At 38.8% G+C, this 9,499-nt stretch overlaps 1 protein-coding gene and 1 long non-coding RNA gene across 2 annotated transcripts in view; one reads left to right on the top strand and one right to left on the bottom strand.

The window, feature by feature from the left end:
• Positions 1–9,499, bottom strand: part of LOC102672095 (3-phosphoinositide-dependent protein kinase 1) — a 486,800-nt gene that overhangs the window by 168,284 nt on the left and 309,017 nt on the right. The gene's annotated exons all lie outside the window — the stretch shown is intronic.
• LOC116186508 lies at positions 7,483–7,885 on the top strand. The gene is made up of 2 exons (XR_004151504.1): positions 7,483–7,676; positions 7,763–7,885. It is a non-coding gene; the product is annotated as an uncharacterized LOC116186508 (long non-coding RNA).

Here is a 9,499-nt window from a genome sequence, read left to right as displayed (position 1 = left end):
TTAACCAATTTTTTTTTTTTTTTTTTTTTTCGTCACGAGTCAATTCACGAGCGACGAACAAAAATTTTCCAAGTACGAACGTCGATCCAGAGGTGTACAGATTAACACCATCACGAGGAAACGACATCATGAACGAGAATCGTGATGGAACAACGGAATCTTCAAAGGAAGTTGTACATTTTGAGCAACTTCGATTGGAGAATTTATTATGTACGAACGATTTCAAAGAATTAATTAGAAACGAAATTCCGCAAATAATTAAATGCAAACGTATTCAAGGGGCCGAGCTTCTACCGTGCAACATTCTTGCATAATGATAGCCAGAAAAGCAGAACCGATTGACGTCTTATTACATAATCCGCGAATGGAATTCCGGATCGCAACAAGTAGCAAGGCGATACAACTTTTGAATCGAATAAACGTTTGATATGTACGGCTTACTTCAACTTTGCTACAATATTTTAATTAAAACCGAAAGATCCCTTTAACAATTTAATTGAAGAATTAAGAACGGAACGATCGTTTCGTAAATTTGTTACGTAAATGTATCGGGTGTATAAGGTGTAAAAACAATTGAAAGAAACTAATCTAAATGTTTTTGTTTTTTTGGTCGTAGAAGAAGAAAAATCGTGAAAAAAAAAAAGAGGCATTTATCGCAATATTTTTCTCAGAGCAGATAAAGAAATATATTCGACCATTTCAAAAACAAATAAATTATCTAAAGTGCCATTTTAGTATTACGTAAAATGAATTAGTATTAGTGAAACGTAGAACAGTTAGAAAAATATGTTGCAAACAAGTTGTTCTGCAATTTAACCTAACCTAAATATTCTAATCATAATTTGAAAATTTGTAAGAGCATAATTGCATGACAATTTTATTCTTCGATAAGAAATTTCTTTGAAAATCGACCAACTTTTAATTTTCATTTTTTTCATCCCTTGAATACTTTTCAAGACGACAACCTATTAATACCTTCGTGACTGTCATATAAAACACAATTTAATCTCTAAGAGAAAATAAGATATTCGAAAATATTATTTAAAAAATATCCGAACATTCGAACATCGTCGAAATTCAATTTCTCTTAATTTCTCGATAGAAGAAGATTTCGAGCGGTGAAAGAAGAGACATCTGGTCAGAAAGGGAAAGGGGCCGTAAATTACAGCAATTGTTTTTACAGAACAGTTTGCGGGTTGGCGAGGATCGACAGGTCGATCGTTGGCGCAGTTGGCTCGTTCCGCCCGGGCCATTCGGGGATTTGACTCGTTTATTTCAGGAGGGGGCCCGAGTTTCGCGGCTCGTTAGCACACCCGGAAAATCCGCAAACAACCGCGCTCCAAACTTTTCAGTCGCGATTAATTCCCTCGGAAACCCCGACTCTTCCACTTTCTTGCTCCGCTTTCGCGGTGTATCGATCGCTGACACCGCGAGAAAACGTCTGCTAATGGTAATTCTTCTCCTGGTTGTAATTCTCCTCCTCCGCTTGGTTATTTCGAACCAACTTTGTTTCTTTCTTCCCTCGTTCCCGTCCGCCAAAATGTGTCCACGCTTAATGGCTGCGCTATATTTTACGAGTTCAAAGAAATTCCCTGCTTTTTTTCTATTCGTTTTCAAGTTCGTGTTCACGATGCGTTCTTCGTGCACGAGTTTCCATACCACGTTGGCGTTGGATCCCGAAGAGGCGAAGTGGATTCGTCGTCGATGATAGGATTATTGATCATATCGATATATGAGATACGAGGATGTGAAGAGATAACGACGTAGCTAACTATTGACGCCATTTCAAATAAATAAACGACGTTCCATTAGTTTCAAAATAACGATAACGTACGGTATCGTTGATGGCTCGATCTGATAAGTGTTTACCGAAACACTTTGTTTTTAAAATAATATTTACGAAAGAATGTTAGATTAGTAATTTGAAATTATTATATAACATTCTTTTGCCCCGTAATAAAATGGATACAATAGAACTTTATATAATTGGATAGATTCGTATACGATATTGTCTGTCAATTGTCTACGTCATTTTTAATTTTTTCAAATTACTATGCATTCCTTTTATTGTGTTACGTTCGTTGTTTTCGTTCGTAGTAGATGTTCGTCGTAATTGCGACCGACGGTTCAGCAACACTCGGATAACTCGTGTCTATATTCGATCGAACATTGACGAAAATTATTATTATCTAATATAAGTAAGATAGAATTTAGATATAAATAAGAATCATGTCTTTCGTTTTTCAACTTTATCCGTTCCAATTTTCAATTCGTCCCACTATCTCACGGGGATCCAAAGTTTGAAGAAGGCAAACAATTTCCACTTCGTTTTCTCCTCGATTCTCGACCACGGTACCACTCCACCTCGGGGACAAAAGGTAAACATCTATACCATTCGGCCAACAAACGCTAAATTCTCGATGGAAAACTGTAATTTGGAATCAGCTCACGCACACGTGCCTATCTAAAACGAGGAGAAAGAAATTTGATCGAACGATATAGAGGAAACGAATATCTACCCTCTAATTTTCATCCATTCTCATCCCTCCAATTCTCGCCTACCATTTCGTTATTATATTAGTTAACGATGCTCGCAGCGACTGTCGTCCATTTATAGAATAATCTAGCGATGCCGCGTAATTCCAGCTTTAAATACCGTGAAAAATGAGTTACGACAAGAAAATTGTGTAAGCCCGCAATTATGTAAATAGACGAACACGAGAATGGAGATATATATATATACATACACCGACCTCCCTCGTTCTTTTATCAGCCCTCCGCGCTTTTCTTCCTCCTCATTTTTCATATCATGGTGCACCTACTGGGAGAATGGAGGAGATAAGGAAAGGGGGAGAGGGTTACGGGGGCGGTAACAGTGACAACCGAGAGGTGTCGTAGACTGTTGAAAGAGAAGGTTGAAAGAGTATTGCGAGACAATATGCAGCGAGTAGGTGGCCAAGTGAGAACACGTGGGCGACTGCTATGGCAAGGACGTTCCTAACTGTCGCGGTTTCGTTACCAGCTTACCGTATATATTACTAGAACGTGTATATATGTACGTGTTTCGTGCTGTGTTTCACGTAAGATGCGTATTTCGGGATGATTTATTTTTAATCTCGGAAAATAGATTTAATATCCGTTTAATCAGGATATTATTCGATAGAGTAATTGAAGATTTTTAATAATTCACAAGGAGGAAAATTCGTTTTTGATTCAATTTTCGAATTTGTATAGTTAAAAAACAAATGTGTGATGTAAGAATCTTAAAGAATCTTAAAGATTCTTTCGATTAACAAAACAACGACCAATAAATTATATTTCATCGCCTATTGTTAACCAAAAAGTAATCATTTCACTTGACATTTTTCTTGACGCAAACCAAAGATATATTTCCAAGTTTGAAAAAATTCGTCGAAAATTGAAATAAAAACTATCGCGACAAAGGAGGAAGTCGCAAGTCTTTTAAAATATCTACAAGATTATCCAAGAATTATCGAATAATACTCATCCCAATAATCTCTTCGACACTCTACTCTATCATTCTATCATTCATCGTAGAATTGAAAATTCAACGACACGTACTTCCAATAACACTCGGATTACCATAACCGTGCAATACACCTAAAACCGCACACCTTTCCCACCTTTCAACTTCAACAGCAACAGTTCGAAAAATCGTGCTCGAAATTCGATCACCGTGCACACCACCGGGTCGATCGATTGATGATCGAGCTTCGAAGCATGGGCGTAGGCGCGAAAATCCTTGGCTCTCGATAACGACAAGTCGAATATCGAAGGGACATCCGGTTGATCCCCAAGTTCATCCTCGCTGATCGGCAGAGAATCCGATTGGGCGTCGCTGTCAGAATCCGATCGCATTTGCATACAATCGACCGTTATCCGGCTGCAGGCCGTCTAATTTGCATGGTGCGTCGTTGCTATCGTCACAGTGGCGTGTTGATGACCGAGAGACGAAACCATCTTTCTGTCCCTCCGGTGGAAAAGATCGAAAACGACACCCACGCTCTATCAGAGAGCAACGTGTCGCTTCATTCTTTTTCTTCTTGCTTCTCTTCGCTTGGACCTTCTTCTTTTTTTCTTTCTTTTCAACCGATCCGTCTATTCGATCGACCAATTGGCGATCCAAGGTTGATCCAAGGAATGACGTCAAAAGCGAGCGTGTCCTCCATTCTTAAAGCGAATCATATGGCGAAGTAGAGATAAGCGAACAGTTGACAAAGTGGTTAAACGATATTGCTCGGTTTTTCCCCTCGATAGGATTTCGAGTGGTTTTGCACACGGATGCAACACAGGAATGGATTTATTCTCGATGATGATAAGGTGTCTTATTTTTTTTCATATCCGGATTTTTTGATCGATGATTAATAATTATTTATCTATGTTTTTAAATGTGTAATCCGCATTCTTGTTCATAATTGGATACTTAACAATTCTACAATTCATTAACCGGATTATATTAACCGCTTGTGTGTAAAGAAATATCATGTTATCTTAATCTAATTTAATCTATCTTAACGATAAATTTACTCGAGTTTATTAAAGTCTAACTTTAATCGGCAACGTTGTGAGAAGCGTAAAAAGAGGAATTTATATATTGTTATTGTATCAAGATACGAAAAAATATATGGATTTCTTCCATTTAAAAATAAATTGCGGTATCGTAAAAACTTTCTCTATTTCGAATATACGTATCAAGACAAAATAACAAATTAACGTTAGCCATTAACAAGGGATCTAGAATCCGACTTTGTTGCAAGGTCGGACAATTATCGTCACGATATTCCCCCGTTTAAAAAAAAAAAGGAAAAAACATCTCAAACTTTTAACTACTAATATAACGTACAAACCGGGCACACTGAATAATCGTCCGATATATCAAATAAATGGGAAGCAATTTATCCCAAGATTTAAAATTCGCAAGAAATATCCAGATATAAGCTCGTCCAGGTCATCATTTTCGTATCCACCCGGGCAGTACTCGCAACTTTCTTCCATATTTGAAATAGCAACCGGTTTATCCGGTATATATCGAAAAAGGTTGCAACGATCGTCGAAATAATTCAACTTCGAAAATAATCTCTCGCGTTCTTCCCCTCCAAGTACCGTATCATCGAGAAGTATGCATCGTTCGCGATGGATCGGGAACGAAACGTGGAAACGGATATCATTGTTCGATAATTAATAAAAAATAGAAACCGGTGAAATTCGGATTTCTGTCAGAATCGTCGTGTCGAGTCGAACGTGCCGCATTTCGAACCGATTGGAAACCGAGACGCGGTGAAATTCGCGACGAAATTGGAGTAGGAGCGCTATCGCGACCGCTCGCATGCGCGCCTCGAACGTATCTGTACAGAGGTGAAAGTAGAAATGTGTATAGAAAGTGACATTATACGGGAACGAATACAAATCATAAAGGTAAACACAGCCCGCAAATGTTCGTTTCGCGTGGTTTGCCCGTTCCGTAAACAAAACAAACGGGCCTCGGTTAATATCTTATCGGTCTCGTGTCTCGTTGTTGTGCGTACGTCGTTGATAACGTATCGTTTCCACGGCTGATACGCATTTCGTATTCACGACGTTCGACAAAGAGATCCCGTTTCCCACTGGTCATCGGGGAGGAAAAAGTTTCGTTTCTTTTCGCACCTGTTTCTTTATCGTGATTCACAGACACAATGGAGAAAATGGAGCATCAAGCATCGAGATAAACCAAAGATAAGTAACAATTTTTTACGATTCTACGTGAGATAAAGAGTGGCACGAACGACTTTCGATTTGTTGAACCTGATTTAAAATCATTCTTGCGTGGTCATGCTAACGCGTATGGAATGTTCTTTTTAAACAAATACATTAGATTCCTTGAAAAATTCCTAAAGATTGGATAATGATTCGATATCGGATATCTCTAATATCGTTACCTTAACCGTCGATTATATAAAATTATATAAAATATTTTCCATTTGCCCTTATTCTTTATCTCTACCATTTTTCCTTTCCTCCATCTTCCAAGAGTAATTCTTTCTACGCATCAGCATCACGCGAGTCTCTAATCTTTCCACCCTTCCCGTTGTTCGAAATCGTTTTCACGGATAAACTCTCTCTTTCTCTCTTTCGAAGAGGAAGAAGAAGAAGAAGAAGAAGAATGATTCGGTAGAAAATTTGCAAGATGCGTGGAAAAATTTGATTTCCACAAGGAGGGTGTACGATCGATGGTCGAAAATTTGATCCGAGACTCGTCGAAACGAGGTTAGACCTCGGTGGAAAGGGATTCGTTTCGCATCCGGTGAACCAAACCGGAGTCTTCCGCCCCCGCAATCGAGTTTGCGCCACGATACTGTATATGCATGAGATTTTCCAATATTTTATTTCGTTTATCGGTTCCGTGGGCGCAAAGATTGTGTTTGTTACGAGGAAGAGAAGGGGGGGACCTCGTCGCTTTAACATCGACCCTTCGCCCCTGCCGGACCGTCGAGTGAACGGAATTATCGAGAATTTTCTGGAAACGGAGAGAGAATTTTGCGTGAATATATGTATATATGTTTAAATATTATTCGAATGGAAAGCAAGGTGGTGGTTTTGGTTTGGGAAATATTCTCTTTATGGAGACTAATTACCGGATCCCGTGGACAGTTTTTGTAATCCGTGCGATCAATATCTAGCGGGGGAATAAAAAGCAATCGGCACGAGAGATCGCTTCGAGCGATGAAACGAGAAAAACCGGAGATTATTTTAATTTTCACCGATCGTACACCAATAATTCATTAATATGGATACATAATTGCAAATGCGGAAACCGCGAAGCTTATCGTTGTACCGGTAATAAATTTACATCACGATTGTATATACCCGTGGCCCCGTAAATATTTCATTAATAATCCTCTTCGATAATGAGTGTCTCGTAAAATACACAACTGACACGAGAATTGCCTCAAGATAATCAACGGCGACACGTGCCTAGATGTTTACGCGATTCGATTTCTGCAACGAGAAGCGCATCTCATTTTTCAAGCGATCAAAATAGGCGAGGGTTATTAACATATCCATGAAAGATTATGGTGCATTATGCTTATTAAAATATATAAGTAAATGGAAGAAGTTGGCTCGATTAAATTAAAGCGAAATAGTTTCTCTTCTATTTGAAATATATAATAAAATCGCTTCGACAAAGATTTGAAAGACATGAAAATAAAATAAATTTAAAAAAAAACGACGATATCGACTTCTTTGAATGTAGCATTAATTTTTCGACCAGCTGCTTCGGACAAATTCTGAAAAATTCGTATAAAAAAAAGGTACGTGATTCATACTGAATATTTAAACGTTTTCAAGTACGAAAAAATGAATCGAAAATTAATAATTTTTTTATACTATTTGCATTTCGCACAATCGCTCGAATATTTTATTTGTTATTTATTTATTTATTCGTTATTTATAGCGTACATCTGTAAATTCACGAAGAATCTATATAACAAAAAAAAAAGAGAGAGAAAACTCAAAGAATATCATGGAGGTATCAAGATTGTTCGACGTATGACCATTATTAGCAGATAAGAAAAAGAAATCGAGAGGAAAACGACGAGGCACAACAAGAATGGAGAAAGAATCGAGATGGTGGAATATTTCGGTGGAAGGCGACGAGAGATCGGTCGCTTTTTCTTGTAAATTTCGACCGTGTTACATCACAGAGTGGATTTAGCTTCTGGATAATTTATCCCGATCGAGTCATCGTTCCTTTCTCTTACAGTCGCCGGTTGTGGGTCGATCTGGTGCGCCACGTCAGTCGTTGGAATTAATTTTGATATAAATACCTCGTTACATCACGAACTTACTCCAATTATGGGAAAGTAGAATTTTTCTTTTAAATTTTTTTTCCACGCGCAGGAACGCGAAAGTTGTGCACCGATTCGGGTGACATATCAATCGTTGCAATTAATTTTGCAATAGATACATGTGTTAACGGCGTATAACTCGAACGATGTTGAAGTGACAGTGCCTCTTATTCACCACGCCGTAGAGAAGGATATGTCCTAGTTTTGAATGAAGTTTGTTCATATACCAGGTGAGCAAAAGACATGGAGCATGAAGTTTAGTTTCAAACGAGATATATAGAAACTTTTAACACGAGTATTTAATATTTAAATTGAACGATTACTGTGTTTAGGAATGCGAAAGTCAGTTCAACGAAGAAGAAATTAAATATTAACGTTGTAATTTTTAAGTATTTATCAATCTTCTTTCCGACAATCTGTCTTAATTCTGCTAATACATTCCAGAATAAAAGAAACTGTTTTCGAAAGTATTTTTTAAAACACACTTGAAGATAGATTGAGTCGAGATTCAACTGATTCTTCCAGTCCATATATATTACATTTATAAAAAAAAAAAATCGAATACCAATAAAAATATTAATATTAATACCTGAGCAAGTACAATAAAACAGATAAGCACACAAAACTTGAAAAAAAAATTCCATCTCTCGATAATATTAAACGATATTTCCAGGAAAAATGTTCAGCAAATGGACAACGTCGTTCGTCGGAATTGCGGCCAGTTTTCCAGTTACAGAACTGGTCCAAATCCCTTTTCCCCCCTTCCCTTCTACGACGACAATTACCGGAAGAGTTTATCGCGGGGAACGGCGAACGAAAGCAAGATTCTCCCCCTCGGGCGCGGCTGCTCTTCAAAGGGACACACGGGGAGGAGGGGGAGAGGGTTGGAAAAAAAAACGAGGGATAAGAAACAGACGTTTCCTTTGTTTACCAAGGAACGCTTTGTTCGTGGCCCCGGGCGAGGCGGGAGAGGAGGGTATGTTTAATTTTTCGCACGCAAACCCGGTTCACCCGGGTTGACGCGAGACGCCACTCGTGCCATGCTTGAAATTCTCGTCACAATGGTGTTTGCTCCAGGTTCGCGGCCGAACATTCGCGCTATTTCCTGGCTGCATTTACCCGATGTCAGAAAGGGTTAATTAGCATGTGGGAGCAATTGCATTTTGTACCGAAGAAGGGTGAGAGGATTTGTTTGAACTTTTGATTTCGTTCAAGCCCCCTTCAACTTGTGCTTTTGCGAACGGGAAAGAATTTTTCTCCACTCGTCCCCGCAGAATGGCAGAATTTGATCAACGTTTCGTAAGAGAGAAATAGAATAACGATTAGAAATAGAAAATTATTATATTAACCAGAGGAGATTCAACTACTACCTCTTCCCCCCAGAATATTAACATATTTCGGTTGGAGAGGAAGTCCAAGTCCCTATCAGAAAGGAAATCACTATCGTGGTCCAATTGCTTTCGCGACGAATGGAGGGGTGGAGCGGGGCATCGTCCAGGCATTTCGGGAATTTTGCCAATTAAAATCGACGGACGGGAGGGAAAAAGGTTGGGTATTGGCCGATCGGCCCCGAGGCCCTCTCCATGTAAACGGTACTCATAGGAATGTCCTTGGGCGCGGCAGTTTCGCTAATTGAAATCGATTACGGGGGG

The sequence above is a fragment of the Apis dorsata genome, unplaced genomic scaffold, assembly GCF_000469605.1.
Source record: "Apis dorsata unplaced genomic scaffold, Apis dorsata 1.3 scaffold_42, whole genome shotgun sequence".
Taxonomy (NCBI): Eukaryota; Metazoa; Arthropoda; class Insecta; order Hymenoptera; family Apidae; genus Apis; species Apis dorsata.
Note: the sequence above shows the minus strand (reverse complement) of the source record. Positions and strands in the feature narration are given on the sequence as shown.